Genomic DNA, 17,751 nt, shown 5'->3' on the forward strand with positions numbered 1-17,751 from the left:
AAGTGTTGTTAACGGCTCCATGTTTTTTTCTCATTATCAATCAGTTTGAGAATAAAAAGGAAAAGAGAAAAAAAACCTGATAACCAATATGAATTTGAAAAATAAAAAACTGAAAAGCCTGTTTTGTCCACTGTTTCAATAAAAATGAATTCATTATTCTAAAACTGTTAAACTCGTATTTATTGGTAAGCAAATATTTACTATAATGATCCTGAAATGTAACATTACTTTGAAGCAAAATAAAAAACCAAGTTAGGAACTAGAAGTCCTCACTACTCCCTATCCTATTCTGAAGTTGTCTACCTTGACAACATAAACTAGTAGTGCATCAACTTTACTCTATGGATCTTCTTACCAGTTAATAGGGCCCAGTTAAATTTTTATTCATATTTTGGCCTAGGTAAATTTGTAAGTTCTGTTTGACATTATAATGTCAATTCCCTTTTTTTCTTCCTCCTCCTCCAGCCAGCCCTATATGCCAAAAATCATTAAAACAGAAATTTAAGTGACTTCTGTCATCCTTAGTTCATAAATTTGTTCAGATAAGCTTTGTAGAATCACCTAAAATAAAAATAAGATTTCTGAAAAATTAGAAAAGATTATATCTGTATCTATTACAGTCAATATCCTTTTATAGTTATTATCCTTTCAGCTAGTCTGAAATCAGAAGGCAAAGTACTACAGTTTCCATCGTTTATAATACCATCACTCCTTTTAAATTCCCATGGGAAATAACTTGACTTTCTAAATCTTTTTCAACTTGCTTTACATTATACTTGGCTCTTTTCCTCACCCCATCCCCCAAAAGACTGTGCACACCATGAGAGCCAAGACTATGTCTATTCATCTTTACATCTTTTAGTGGTTTCTAGCACGCTACTTTGACACACATTAGTATTTAACATTTTCTGCTCACCAATATCCCTTCTACCCATCTCACAAGGATACTGCAAGGATCAAAGAGTATATTTGTGAGAGTACTTTGCAAAATAAAAGTGTTTTGCAAATATCAGGTGAATTTAATTTTATTATCGATGATTGTTCTAAATCCTACCTGGCAAGTAGTGGAATGTTCTAGGGAATGAGAACAGAACAAATGGCATTCGATGAGCAAGTTTGATGGTGGCTCTACAACCTCCCTTACTCTGTCCTCCATTCCATAGGTTCTAGAGTCCACTTAAGTCATGGTAGAAGCTCTCATCACTTTGACATCATACACATCACTACAGCCCAAAAATCTTCTGGCATTTTTATGGTTGCCAGCGCCAGGTCCTGTTCTAGCTCCCCAACTATAGTTCATAACAATTGGCCTATTTACTATAATCTTCTAGCTAGCCCTTCCCTTACTGGATTAGATATAAAGGTAAAAATCAATAAGCCAGAGTCTTATGACCTAACATTGCCTCTGGGATATTGAATAAATGACTTGTGTTTTGGTGCCATTTTTTAAATGCCAGTATAAACACGTAACATTGCCACAGCTGGACTCTAAGTAGGATATGAAGATCCCAGTATCTGGATAATCGTGACTTTTAAGAACACATTCTGGGGCTTCCCTGGTGGCGCAGTGGTTGAGAGTCCGCCTGCTGATGCAGGGGACATGGGTTCGTGCCCTGGTCTGGGAAGATCCCACATGCTGTGGAGTGACTAGGCCCACGAGCCATGGCCGCTGAGCCTGTGTGTCCGGAGCCTGTGCTCTGTAACAGGAGAGGCCACAACAGCAAGAGGCCCACATACCGCCAAAAGAAAAAAAGAACACATTCTGGCACTGAAGAAAGAATCCTGAAACAGAAATGAAAGAGGCTTAGGTTCTAGTCCCAGCTCTTAATATTAATTTACTACATGATTTTGGATATAACATATCATTTTCCTAGACTTCTAGTTATTCTTCTATTAATGAAAGAATTTGAATAAATTGTAAAGGTCTCTTCCAGCTCTAAAATTCTGGGACTGAAAGCCTGAACTACACCTTCTAGGTGCTGTTAAAATTCTTCAGCTTATATTTCAATTCAGAACTCGACTGTTAACTACTAAACATGCCCTCTTCCCCAACAACATTCTAAATAATGCATCTACACAAAATATGATTTGAGTAACCAGTTCTAGAAGCAAATTTTTCTTTAATCTTTTGCTAAAAAAAAATTCTCTCCAGTACAAAAACTTCTTTTTGCTTCATTATTATAAAACAAAGATATTTTCCTACAACTCTTTACCATCAAATATATGATTACACCTCCGAGAGTTACTGGAAACTGACAAAAACAGCTTATATTCACCAAGTTCAGCAATAAACTCACAAAAAATTCACTTTACGAAACCAACCCAGGACACTTTCAGCACCACTATATTAAAACAGTTTTTTTTAATTTTAGCATAGTTTTACATTACAGAAAAGTTGCAATGATAGTACAGTGTTTCCACATACCATATACCCAGATTCCCCTATTGTTAACATCTTGCATTACTCTGGTACATTTGTCACAATTAAGGAAACAATATTAATATACTACTATTAATGAAATCCCATGCTTTAGTAGCATAAACATACTCAATATCAAAAAAAATTTTCAAAGCAAAATTCTTCAAAAGAGCAATGGAAACATAAAACATAGTAAAAGACACGTAACAAACAGAATACAAACAGCAAATATAATAAATAATTGTCAGAGCTAAGCTCAAGATATCAGTGTCAATAGTAAATGCAAAGAGCTTAACTCCTCTACTAAAAGGAAAAAGATTTTTGATCAGCTCATGACCCAAAACCCAACTGTAGGCTATATACAAGGAGCACCTAAAACAAAGTAATTAAGAAACATTAAAAGGAAAAAGATATGAGCACAGGTGTAACAGGCAAATACAAAAAAAAGAAAGCAGAGGTTATGATCTTAACAACTGACAAGGTAGAATTTAGGCCCAAAAAAGCAACTAACATGACAAAGTAGGAGTTTTTTTTTTTTAATGCTAAAGAACAAATTGACAATGAGGAAGATAAATCAGTTACAAATATCTATGCGCCAAAGAGCACAGTCTTAAGCTTTGTAAAACAAAAATCTACATTAGATAGATGAAGAAATTAAAAGAAATAGAATAATAGTAAGTAAAGCTATAGAAGACATAAGCTATGTAATCAATAAGGTAGATTATATTATACTGAACTTACTATACTTAACTTTGTACTCTGATAGAGAAAACAATCTCTATTTAAGTGGATGTGGACTATTCACAAAAACTGATCATATGAAAGGTCATAAAGAAAATCTCAATAAGTTTAACAGAGTAGAAATAACACAAACTATGTTCTCTGATCTCAATACAACTACACATGAACAACAACAAAAAGCCCTTCCTCCTGCAAGTTAAAAAATGTTCTATTAAATAACTTTTGAATGAAATGAAAAACAAAAACTGCAGAATACATAAAATTCCAAATGGATCAGGAAGTAAAACACAAAAATTAAAACCATGAATGTCCTAGAAGAAAACACAAATGATTTCAACTATATCCTGGAATGAGGGAAGTCTAACAGTGACTGAAAACCCAAAGGGAAAAGATACAATTTTTAATTGATACATTCAACAATAAAAACTGATTTTTGAAATATGGATGGACCAAACTGCCAAAAACTATAAGTAAAGGTAAAAAACAAACTGTAAGAAAATATGTGGCTACTGAGCACTACTGCATACTTGAATTGTGGCCAGTCCAAATCCAGATATGCTGTTAAGTCTAAAATACACACAAGATTTTGAAGACTTGGTACAAACAAAAGAATTTAAGTATCTCATAAATAGTTGTTATGTTGATTACATATCAATGATAATACTCAAGTACTGACATGGTAGTATTTTAATACATGTGATATTTGGATCTATAATTAAGTTAACTGAAACTTTATTTTTAATTTTTTAATGTGTAATTTAAGTTTTCTTTTTTGTTTGTTTCTTTTGTTTTACAAGTTTTTGTGTGGACTTAAATCTTTATTTCTCTGAGATAAATGTCCAGGAGTGTAACTGCTGGGTTATGTAATTAATTGCATGTTTTATTAATTAATTTTTTTTTTTTAAACAAAACTGCCAAACTGTTTTCCAGAATGGCAATACCATTTTCAATCCCACCAGCAATGTATAAGTGATCCAGTTTCTCTGTATTCTGGTAAACATCTGATATTGTCACTATTTTTTCTTTTTAAATGGAAAGGGAATCTAAAAGAGAGTGGATATATGTATATGTATAACTGATTCACTTTGCTGTACAGCATAAACTAACACAACACTGTTAAGCAACTGTACTCCAATAAAAATTAACAAAAAATAAATCAATAAAAATAAATTTAAAAATTGAAAAATGTGTAATTTAACTTTTTTAGTAGCCACATGTAACTTTACAGTTCTAAGAAGTCTTAGAAGAAATGATGCCCCTGAAAAATGAACTCAGAACCCAGATAACAGTATCTAAATCTTATTCTCATATCTGAAGCAGGGAATATATAAAGTGAGCCTGGGACATCATTGTATGCTTGACAGAAAGAATTCAAAGATGAATAAAGACCCATCAGAAAGACACAGAGAACACACACACCCACACACACACACACAAAAAAAACAAACAAACAAACAAAAAAACACAAAGGTAAGCTTAAAGGGGCTCCCATTGGCCAAATCTGAACATCAAAAAAGAAGTTACCTTAAATGACTGTAAAATATTAAATTAAAATCAATGAGACTATGCATTCTTTTAAAAATGGGAGAGTGAGTAAGCTCCATGTCCAATATGGTAGAAGCAGCTTATCCAGACCAATCCTCCTCCAGACAATTATAAAAAAAAACTTAACAAAATATAAACACCACCAACCTCTGACAGCACAGGAAAATGAACAAAAGCAGATAGATTCTGGAGGGCATATATACTTGGAACAAAAAAATGGCAGGAGTAAGTTTCTAAATATACTGTGTATAGCTGGAGGGCAGGCCACAATCAGTGGCTGCACAAACTAAAATTCCAACAGAGAACCACAGTTTTTATGTGCAGTTTTTCTTTTCTGGAGTGCCAAGGAAGCTTTCAAAGCAACCACCAACACTGGAAAGTGAGGGAGAAATTCCAGAAAGAAGAGGGTCAGACAGAGGAAGTCATAAATCCTATGTTTAACTCTGCCCAAATCTTTGGCAGACCAACTGGCTGACCAATTAACTGCATATATGGAGGACAGACACCAGCTAATGATTAAAACAAAAACAAAAACGAAAAACTGACAGTTGAACTGTCTCCTAAGACACAGAGTTTGAGGTATGAGTACAACAAAATTAACTGCCTGCTAAAACAAAGGTATCAGCTCTTTTATGGAGGACTGTAACAGAATCCGTAACAATCAAACATAAAGATTATAATCCAAAATCATTTGACATAAAGGCCAAGAAAATGAGACCAAAGAAACAACAACAAAACAATAAATAACAACCTTGTGGAATCAGATGTTGGTGATTTAAATCCTTTAAAACAAGGATTTTAAAAGAGCTATTATAATTATGCTCAGCAATAAAGGAAAATATGCCCACAAGGAAATATAAACCATAAAGAAGAACCAAATGGAAATTCTAGAATAGTAAAAGAGTATCTAGAACAAGAACAGATTGGAAATAACATACAAAGAGTCAGTGCACCCGAGGATAGATCAACAGAAACTTTTTTAGATACCTAGAACTTATTCATCTTATAAGTGGAAGTCTATATCTTTCAGCCAACATCTCCCCATTTCTGCCATCCCCCACCCCTGGTAACCACCACTCCACTCTGTTTCTATGAATTCAGCTTTATTAAAGTCCATTTATAAGTGATATCATACAGATTTGGTCTTTCTCTGTCAGACTTATTTCACATACCCTCACGGTTCATCAATGCTATTAAAATGACAGGATTTCCTTCTTTCTCATGGCTTAATAATATCCCACTGTGTGTGTAAACATGGGTATGCAGATATCTCATCAAGATCGTGTTTTCATTTCCTTTGGATATATACCCAGAAGCAGGATTGCTGGATCATATGGCAGTTCTATTTTTAATTTTTTTTAAGGAACCTCCATACTCTTTTCCATGGTGGCTCTACCAACTGACATTCCCACCAATGGTTCACAAGGGTTCCCTTTTCTACACAGCCTTGCCAACACTTGTCACCGCTAATCTTTTTGATAACAGCTATTCTAACAGGTGTGAGGTGATATCTCATTGTGGTTTTGATATTCAATTCCCTGATAATTAGTGATCTCAAGATCACTAATTTCATATACCTGTTGGCCATTAGTATGTCTTCTATGGAAAAATGTCTATTCAGTTCTCTGTCCATTTTGTAATCAGATTTTTCTTTTTTTTTTTTACTACTGAGTTGTATGAGTTCCTTATATTTTTTTGATCTTAACCCTTTATTAGATATATGACTTGTAATTATTTTCTCCCATTTCATAGGTTGAAGTATGTTCCTTCTACACCCAATTTGTTGAGAGGTTTTATCATGAAATGATATTTTGTCAAATGCTTTTTCTGCATCTATTGAGATGAACATGACTTTTATACTTCAATCTATTAATTTGGTACATCATATTTATTGATTTGTGTTTTCTGAACCATCCTTGCATCCCAGGGATAAATCCCATGATCATGATGCATGATCCTTTTAATGTGTTGCTGAATTAAGCTTGTTAATATTTTGTTGAGGATTTTTGCATCTATGTTCATCAGGGACATTGGCCTATAGTTTCCTTTACTCGTAGTGTCCTGGTCTGATTTTAGTATCACGGTAATGCTGGCCTCATAAAATGAGTTTGGGAGTGTTCCCTCCTCATCTATTTTTTTTGGAAGAGTTTGAGAAGGACTGATATTAATACTTCTGTAAATGTTTGGTAGAATTCACCAGTGAAGCCCACCTGGTCCTGAAGTTTTATTTGTTGGGAGGTTTTTGATTACTGATTCAATCTTCTTACTAGTAATCAGTCTGTTCAGATTTTCTATTTTTTCTTGATTCGGTCTTGGTAAGCTGTATGTTTCTGGAAATTTATTCATTTCTTACAGACTGTCCAACTTGTTGGTATATATTCACTAATTCTTCATAGTAGTCTCTTACAATCCTTTGTATTTCTTTGGCATCAATTGTAACATCTCCTCTTTCAATTCTGATTTTATTTATTTGAGTCCTCTCTCTTTTTTTCTTGGTGAGTCTGGCTAAAGGTTTGCCTGTTTTGCTTATCTTTTAAACAAACAAACAAAAAAAACCAGCTCTTAGTTTCATTGATCCTTTCTATTGTCTTTTTAGCTTTATTTCATTGTTCTGCTCTGATCTGTTATTTCCTTTGTTTCTACTAACTTTGGGTTTAGTTTGTTCTTTTTCTAATTCCTTGAGGTATTAAGTTAGGCTGTTTGAGTTCTTTCTTTTTATTAGTATGCACATTTATTGCTATGAACTTCCCTCTCAGAACTGCTTTTGCTGCATCCCATAAGTTTTGGTATGCTGTATTTCCATTTTCATTTGTCTCAAGGTAACATTTTATTTCTCTTTTGTCTTCTTTGACCCATTGGTTGTTCAGTAGCATGTTGTTTAATCTCCACATATGTGAATTTTCCAGTTTTCCTATCATAACTGATCTCTAGTTTCATATCACTGTGGTCAGAAAAGATGCCTGATATACAGTGAAACTATTTTGTACAATACAGTAATAGTAGGCACACATCATTATATATTTGTCAAAATTCATAAAATATACAAGACAGAGTGAACTCGAATGTAAACTGTGGACTTTAGTTAATAATAATGTATCAGCATTGGTTCATAAATCATAAAAAATGTGTCACTCTACTGCAAAAGGTAAATAATAGGAGAAACTGACAGGGCAGGGAAATGTAATGTGGGAACTCTGTATTTTCTAACCAATTTTTCTGTAAACCTAAAACTTCTCCAAAACAATAAGTATTAAATTTTTTAAAAAGATATCATAAGCAAAATAAAAAACTGAAAAATTGAAAGAAAATATTTACAACATATATTACAGATAAAGATCTAGTATCCCAAGTATAGAAAGAGTTCTTGAAAACTGAGATAAAATGGGACCAAAAACCTCATAGAAAAAAATGGCAACACATAATTCACAAAAAGTAAAGTACATAAAAATGGACTTTAAACACAGGAAAGATATTCAACCTCACTCAGTACACTGGCCTACCATTTCTCACCTATCCCCCACCAAAATTTTAATATATATTCTCTTGGTAAGACTGTGGAAAAACAGGTACTCTCATAAGTTCCCGGTGAGAATGTAAATCAGCACATGCTAATAGAGGGGAATTTGGCAATACCTAACAAAATTTATATAACAAAACTTATAAATAAAAACAGAAATACAGATCAATGGAACAGGATAGAAAGCCCTAAACCCACACACATATGGTCACCTTATCTCTTATAAAGAAGGCAAGAAAATACAGTGGGGAAAAGACTGCCTCTTCAATAAGTGATGCTGGGAAAACTGGACAGCTACATGTAAAAGAATGAAATTAGAACACTCCCTAACACCATAAACAAAAATAAACTCAAAATGGATTAAAGACCTAAATGTAAGGCCAGACACTATAAAACTCTTAGAGGAAAACATAGGCAGAACACTCTATGACATAAATCAAAGCAAGATCCTTTTGCACCCACCTCCTAGAGAAATAAAAAACAAACAAAAAACAAATGGGACTTAATGAAACTTAAAAGCTTTCGCACAGCAAAGGAAACCATAAACAAGATGAAAAGACAACCCTCAGAAGGGCAGAAAATATTTGCAAATGAAGCAACTTACAAAGGATTAATCTCCAAAATATACAAGCAGCTCATGCATCTCAATATCAAAAAAACAAACAACCCAATCCAAAAATGGGCAAAAGACCTAAACAGACATTTCTCCAAAGAAGATATACAGATTACCAACAAACACATGAAAGGATGCTCAACATCACTAATCATTAGAGAAATGCAAATCAAAACTACAATGAGGTATCACCTCACACCAGGCAGAATGGCCATCATCAAAAAAATCTACAAACAATAAATGCTGGAGAGGGTGTGGAGAAAAGGGAACACTCTTGCACTGTTGGTGGGAATGTAAATTGATACAGCCACCATGGAGAACAGTATAGAGGTTCCTTACAAAACTAAAAATAGAACTACCATATGACCCAGCAATCCCACTACTGAGCATGTACCCTGAGAAAACCGTAATTCAAAAAGAGTCATGTACCACAATGTTCACTGCAGCTCTATTTACAATAGCCAGGACATGGAAGCAACCTAAGTGTCCACTGACAGATGAATTTATAAAGGAGATGTGGCACATATATACAATGGAATATTACTCAGCCATAAAAAGAAACAAAATTGAATTATTTGTAGTGAGGTGGATGGATCTAGAAACTGTCATACAGATGAAGTAAGTCAGAAAGAGAAAAACAAATACTGTATGCTAACATACATATATGGAATCTAAAAAAATGGTTCTTAAGAACCTAGGGGCAGGACAGGAATAAAGACACAGACGTAGAAAACGGACTTGAGGACACGGGAAGGGGGAAGGGTAAGCTGGGACGAAGTGAGAGAGTGGTATGGACATATATACACTACCAATGTAAAATAGATAGCTAGTGGGAAGCAGCCACATAGCACAGGGAGATCAGCTCAGTGCTTTGTGACCACCTAGAGGGGTGGGATAGGGAGGCTGGGAGGGAGGGAGATGCAAGAGGGAGGCGATATGGGGATATATATACGTTTAACTGATTCACTTTGTTATACAGCAGCAACTAACACAACACTGTAAAGCAATTATACTCCAATAAAGATGTTAAAAAACCCCACAAAACAAAAAAAAAGAAAAGAATAAGACTGGTTACCAACAAGGGGTGTGTATCAGTTTACTGTGGCTACTGTAACAAATTACCACCAACCTGGTGGCTTAAAACAACATAAATTTGTTCTCTCACAGCTCTGAAGGTCAGAAGTCTGAAATCAGTTTCACTGAGCTGAAATTAAGGTGTGATAGGGCCTCACTCCCTTAGGAGGCTCTAGGAAGGAATTTGTTCCTTGTCTCATATAACATCTGGTGGCTGCCACCATTCCTTGGCTTGTGGTTACAACACTCCAATCTCTGCCTCTATGATCACATTGCCTTCTCCTCTCCTACGTCAAGTCTCCTTCTGCTTCCCTCATAAGAATATCTGTGATTGCGTTTAGGGCCCACACAGGATAAACTATCTCGAGTCTTAATTTAATCGCATCTGCAAAGATGCTGTTTTCAAATTAACAAATTTCAGAGATTAGCACTTGCATGCCATCCATGAGGCCACTTTTCAGCCTATCGGGAGTATATGAAAATGGAGTGGAAGACATGGGCAAATGACACTTCCGAATATACCTTTCAACATAGTTCTGACTCCTGTTATGAGCTCCTATAGTTCTGAACCATATCAATGTTTCACATTCTCAAAAAATAAATAAAATCAACAAGAATAGAGGAGGGCTAACCCCTAAAGTGATACACAGACAGAAATTCAGAACTAGACCTGAAAGTATTTCAAATAATTAACATATCCACACTGAAAAAGGTGATCAAAGCCGACATCACTAATAATGGGACAAATCAACATCATGTGGCTCCAGATAAAACAACCTGAGAAGGACACAACATCAGTACTAAGTAGCCCTGCAAAAAATGCATAATCAGATTCTACTAAGATGAAACATTAGACAAACCCAAACTGAGGGACACTCTACAAAATAAATGGCCTATGCAATTTTAAAAAGTCAGTGTCATAAAAGACAGAAACTTTCCCAAATTAAAGAAAACGAAAGCAACTCAAGATCCTGAATCTGACCCTAGATGAGAGAAAAATATTTTTTATTTTGCTGTATTATTTGGTCAATTGAAAAAATTTAAATTCATAGACAGACTAAGGATTTAATACATACAGATATATTAAATGAATAAGGCTTACAGATAGATTAATGTCCTTTGGTTACTTCACAAGACTGTCTGCATTTCATAAAATATAAAATACACACTGAGTTTCAGAGGATCATGTCTGTAACTTTCAAACAGTTCAGAAAAAAAGAATGATAGAAATATAAAGAAAATGTGATAAAATATTAACATTTGGAAAACTAGACAACAGATACAGAAGAATTCTTTACACTATTCTTGTTCCATTCATTTTTGTGAGTCTGAAATTATTTTTAAAATACAAAGCTTTAAAGGTCACTGGGGTAATAATTTTGAGATTGGAAAACAGATGTAGGGAACCTGACCCAGGACCAGGTGAAGTATGGAGAAGACTCTGCTAGACTGTAAAGTCCAAAATTGCATAGTATCCAAGGGTAGGGAATAGAGCTATGTCTGTCAATGTCTATCTTCTGTCCTACCTCCTTCCCATATCCAGCCAGTGCCTGCCACATAGTGTATACTGTAATGAACATGTGTTAAATGGATGAACCCATATGTAAATATCAACCAGCAATGATAATCTGCATAAGAAAATGAACTAAGCTATTCAGAAATAAGTCCTAAAGATAAACATGAAGTTTCTAAACATATTTTAGCCACAGAATACTTTTTCTTTTTCCTACTAAAATCCTAAACAGAACCTCAACACAGAAAAAAAATTTAAGTGCAGTGGCTCTAGTTTCAGTGTGGATCTAATAAAGGTTTGGAACCCCTCAACTTCTATTCCTCCAAACCCAAAACCCCAACACCAACTTCTCAAGATTCAATAGCTCTGAGAACATAATATAAAGATGAAAGGATAGTATTATTTTAAAGCTCTTGTACCAGCTTCCATTGATAAAAACTCTTCCTTGCTTTTCTCTAAACCTTGGTCCAGAGAACCATTCAAAACCAAGGCAAAATTATTTCCTTTTCACTGTTCTAAATCTTTGTAACTGTTAAATAATCAATATTCAAGACTGGTTCCTCTCAAGAACCTTCGATCACCTGGATTCCTTAAAAATGTACAGTAGTTCAAAGCTTTGAAGTTTATCTCAAGACAGAAAATTGAACAGGAAAATTCAGGTAAAAAAAAAAAGTCAGTAAATAACTATCCTCTAATAACTAAAAGATATATCCACAAATTGGCCTACTGCATATAAAGTATGATCCACAAATCAATTGGGATCCACAAGGACATAACTATTTTCATAATAACACTGAGATTGTAACTGCCTTTATCACAGAGTTACCATTTGCATGCACAATGCAAAAACAAAGTTGGATAAAAATGATGGTGCCTTAGAATGAATCAAGGCCCTGGCATCAAACTATATTAGTAGTCAGTGTATGCTTCACTGACACACAACTGGTGGGGAGTTGGGGGAAAGGTGGAGGGAAGCTAGTTTTACTTAAGAATATCCTTGAAAAAGAGTAAAAAATTTGGGAATCCCTGGTGGCGCAGTGGTTAAAAATCCGCCTGCCAATGCATGGGACATGGGTTCTGGCCCTGGTCCAGAAAGATCCCACATACTGAAGAGCAACTAAGCCCATGTGCCACAACTACTGAGCCTGCACTCTAGAGCCCACAAACCACAACTACTGAGACCATGTGCCACAACTACTGAAGCCCGCGAGCCTACAGCCCGTGCTCCACAACAAGAGAAGCCACCGCAATGAGAAGTCCACGCACCACAACAAAGAGTAGCCCCCACTCGCAGCAGCTAGAGAAAGCCCACGTGCAGCAACGAAGATGCAACACAGGCAAAATAAATTAATTAAAAATAAAATTTTTTTTAAAAGAGTAAAAAGTTATTTTTATTTTTTAAAATCTCAAACCTTCAGAACAGATCTTAAGTCTGTGTATTGAAATGGAGGTATGCAATAAAGCATTTCTGTGTATACCAAAGGACAACTGTCTTGAGGAAAGCCACCTGTGAGATTGAGTAGCAAGCTGAAAGAGCTAATTTCCATGGAACACTGTTTTTACTTGAAAGAATTATGGTTGTTAGACCTGCGTATTTGGTAGACGTTTTCTTGAAAATGAACAAAGTAAGCCTACCTCTTAAGTGACAGTTGCTAATGATAAAATTTAAACTTTCAAGTGAAAATTACAAGTCGGGGAAACATGTATTCATCACCATGGGCTTAACATCTTCCCTTGAGATCGGTGGTGCTACCAACAAGTGATATTTTGATGTTATATAATGAAACGTGTCAACATTTGGAAGATTTGCATAACTCAATGAACCAGTATTTTCCAGATGACCCAAGTTTAATGTTATAAAACCATATATGGGTTACAGATCCATTCAAAGTAACAGCATAGCCATGGATTTTAATGTAATAAAGTAAAAAGGTTCACTGATATAGTTTCAGATTTCAGTTTAGAAAACTACCATTTGTCAAGTTTTGATATAGAATCAAAAAAAGATCACAATCATCTAAAAAGCTAAAATTACTTCTCCCTTTTCCAACTATATATGAGGCCATATTTCCTTCATATACTTCAGCCAAAACAATATATCATAATATAATAAATGCAGAAGCAAATATAAAAATCCAGACATCTTCTGTTAAGCCAGACATTAAAGAGTTTTGCAAAAATGTAAAACAACACCACCCTTATTAAGTTTTTTTGTTTTGGAAATTAGTTATTTTTAATTAAAATGTTATTTACATAAACATGTAATGAGTTTATTGTTATTTTTAATGAATTAATAATTATATTAAATTTGTTTTAATCTAATGTGGTATCAATATAATCCCCCAGAAAGTTTCTTGTAGTCTCCCTCAATAATTTTTAAGAATGTAAAATGGGTCTTAAGAACAAAAGTTTGAGAAATACTACTATAGAGCAACAAGCTGATTTGTCAGAAAACTTCCTCTAATCTCTATAGAATTAGAAATAAGAAAAAAAACCTGACTGTCATTATTATCACCATAGCTCCATTCAATTCAGTACAAGTAAAAACAAGTGTTCTTCAAATACAACAAAACATTGCTATTAATCTTAAATTATTTTCCCTCAGTAAATAATCACTTATTTTTTTCAAATATAAATGAAGGAAATTTTAGAACCCCTAAATATTTTCTCATTCTAAATTTCTCTATTCCTATTGTATGTATCATTAATGTTGAAAAATGGTCAATGGTTTCGGATGGAATGGAATACATTTAAAAGCTCAAAAAAGAAAATAAAATTGCCAGCTCTTCCTGCTTATAATAACGTTCAATGCATAAGAGTATCACAGTACTGCTGAGAATAGGAATAATTCTAAAATTCCAAACTATTTACTTAGCAGCTGTTATCACCATCCTTTCAGATCTATATAAAACTATGACAAGTGAACAAAGTTTATGAGATTTTACAGGATAAGAGGCAGCTATGAAAATAAAATACCATCGAAAATACATGGTTTTAAAGTAAAACTTTTAAAGTAAAACTCAGCACTGCTTAATTTTCACTGATAATATTATAATTATTGTCTACCATTAAGTTTATATTAATACCCCCCTTTTTTAAAAGTCAATAAATTTGGAAGTACTAAAAGAAATTTTTTTAAAAAACAAATAATGAGATTGTTTGCATCCTTAGTTATAGAGTTTGGAAGACATTTCATACCAGTAGATATTGCTGCTGTGTAAAAGAAGTCACTTTGTTTTTGCCAAATTAAGATAGAGTCTACAGAAGACTCAAGTAGCCAGGTACAGTGTTTAGGTTATTTGGTAATAATAACAATAATTTTTAGTACTTACTATGTTCCAGGCATTGTTCTAAGTGCTTTTTTCTTACATGAGATAACTCATTGAATTCTCACAGCCCTCTAAGTTCTAAGTTCGTCTCTACTTTATAGAAGAAACTGAAACAACACGACTTGCTCAATGACACAGATTGATTAAGTGGAAAAATGGGATTTGAACCCAGGCAGTCTGTCTCTAGAACCTGGGCTTTTAATGACTATATGACACGACACTGCCTCCCTAGTGATGTGGGCTAAGATGAAAACTAATGCTTTCAGTGACTGCCCAGGTTATAATGACCATGGATTGCTTTCAATTTTTACTGAAACTCTCATTATCCCTGATAGTGTGGATGACTCTCCTTCAAACACTCCAGTCTTGACACCTGTTTTTGTTGTTCTTCTCTCAATATATGTTAGTTCTCCTTTGCTGATCATTTTAACAAATATTTGCTGGACACCTAATAAGACCCAGGCATTACACAAAGTGCTGAAGATACTGCAACTAACAAAAGTTAAGGATCCCTGCTCTTCTGCCTGTCTTTTTTAAAAAATAAGAGCTAAACTATATACTGCAAAAAAATTAACATCTGCTTAATCTCAGTGGTGGATACTGTCTGCTATATGATATACTATACTTTTTTAATATGCCTGAAATGTTTCACAGGTTTAAAAAAAATCTCAGTAAAGACTATTGGAGGAAAGGGAAACAGGGAAAGAATAGGGGGGAAAACGGGAGGAAGAGAAGGGGAAAGAAAAGAGGGATGAGAAGAAGAGGGCAAGGAGAAGGGAGTGAGGAGAAGGGGAAATAATAGGAGAGGAGAAGCATGAATGATCAGCTAACTCTACCTTCCACAAAGCTGGCTGGACATTTTAAGTATATGATACCCATAAACAAATTTTCTCTAGGTATCTCATACTTACTATGCCCCAGCCAAATAACACTGCTTAAATGAAGCACTTGTTATCTGATACAAACTTTCTTACAAACCATTTTCAATGTTCCAGGACAAAAACATTATTCTTTTTGTTTAATTGTGCTTAGCTTGTTAACCTGAAACTGAACTATAAACATTATTATATTAACTAAACTTGTATATTTTTATCATCAGGTTCATATAAGAACAATTATCAAATTCATTTACATTATAAGGTTTCTATGTCACTTTCACTGAAATAGCTTTATAAGTCAGTACTGGCTACTGATAAACTAATTTGCATTTCAGAGGCATATATGCATTTCAAAAGTTTACTATTTCAAAACAGGAAATAAAAATTCACCCAATCTCCCTATAAAATAAGACTTCCTGCAGAAGCAAACATTACTATATAAAATAATAATTGGAAGAAAATACAGCACACTATTTTATTCATTGCTTTTACTTGCCACTTGAGCTTTCCTTAATAGATAAGTACTTAATAAATGCTGTTTATGAGCATTATAAAAATGTGAAAAATTATAAAGCTGTCTTTAATTAACATAGCCAAAGAGATATCAACATATACTATCACAGCTATCTACTATTATGCCTTTTAAAACATAATTCTATGCCGAAGCTCAGTAAAATGCTCACTTTTATGCATGTCTTTACGTGAAAGAACTAAATGTGAGGAATTAAGGATCTAATGGCATGCTATTGAGTGTTTAATGTGTACCAAGTGCTCTGACTAAGCACTTTATATGGGCTACTGCTAAATCATTTAAAATCTCATAACCATTCTGTAATTATCATCTTCATTTTACAGTTGAGAAACCAAATACAGTTAGTAAATAGTCGGGTTAAAATTTGAACTCAGATCTGACTCTAAAACCATAGTGTTTTCCACTCTACCAAGTTACACAGATTAAAAATTACAGTCTTCAATCATTCAATAACAAAATATCAGCAATACTATCGCTCAGCCTCAATTACACAAAAATGTAAATTATCTGCAGTACACGGCTTAACCCCAAACTGAGATATATAATCCCTAATGATTACAAACTAGTAAATGTACCAAACATTTCATGCTTGTCCCCTGGCAACCAAAAAGGTCCTCGTACATAAAGTAAATAGGCCATCATGAATGAACTGGCTATTCCAAAACCTATTCAGAACTTAGAATGCACTTTCCTTTTACATGGAAACATGCTAAAAATGGTAACTCTATTCCCAGGCCAAGCTATATTTAAATAGTAATTTATGAACTATATCTAGCTACCATTTATAAATATAGGGAAATATACATGTTGGGGGGCAGGGCGGGCAGTGTGGGTGTATTAATATTCTGAGTTCCAAGTTGTGATCTCAAAAATTCACTTGCCTCCCTGTTTGTCAGTGAGAGCAGAGACGTCCCTGACACCCAAGGCACCATGGCAGCCTTGCAGAGAGGCAGGGATTCAGCAGCAGAATCTGGGGTCAAAGAGAAGACTAATTAATAGTGCCTGCTGGAAAATCTGAACAATCACATAAAAGACAGCATTCCTCTACAGAGAGATCACTCACTTCCCCAGGCAATTTCTATTCTACAGAGCACTTAAATCTAGAGTGTGTGTGTAAGTCAAACACTAACTGTACTACAAGTTAATTTGGTGTACTGCAGAAAACACATCTTTACTTTCCTTTTTTGCCTATTTCTACTTGAGCAGCATAAAACTATAAATACAATGCTTAATAGCCAATTTGGCAAACATTTTAGTTTAAATTATTAATACATCAACCCTTATATCTACATTAATTTGCAAAAGGAAATTTATACTGCCAAGTTAATTTTTGTTACCCAGACTGCTGTTCAGCTGCTTTCACCCACCAATTAGTATATATACCCCATGTATTTGGTAGTTTACTTTGATATTAAATAAAATATAATTAGATAATTAATTGAAGAAAATACATAAACCCAATAACAACAGGAATACTAATTACAGCTAAGTTCTATTAAGCATCTATCATGTAACAGCCACTGTGTTGATTATTAAAATTATTGACTGGCATTAAATTACTTCAATTAAACTTCTAATAACAATGCTATG

General features: G+C 34.1%; 1 protein-coding gene across 6 annotated transcripts in view; it reads right to left on the minus strand.

The window, feature by feature from the left end:
• The window catches only part of FUT8 (fucosyltransferase 8), a 350,097-nt gene that overhangs the window by 297,309 nt on the left and 35,037 nt on the right, over positions 1-17,751 (minus strand). For 2 of the 6 annotated variants that reach the window (XM_067028316.1, XM_067028314.1), the window contains exon 2: positions 17,043-17,131. The exons of the other annotated variants lie outside the window; for them this stretch is intronic. The gene's annotated coding sequence lies outside the window, so the exon portion shown is untranslated. The remainder of the gene's footprint in view (positions 1-17,042; positions 17,132-17,751) is intronic. 6 annotated transcript variants of the gene reach the window in all.

This window comes from Kogia breviceps, chromosome 3, assembly GCF_026419965.1.
Source record: "Kogia breviceps isolate mKogBre1 chromosome 3, mKogBre1 haplotype 1, whole genome shotgun sequence".
NCBI classification, from domain to species: Eukaryota; Metazoa; Chordata; class Mammalia; order Artiodactyla; family Physeteridae; genus Kogia; species Kogia breviceps.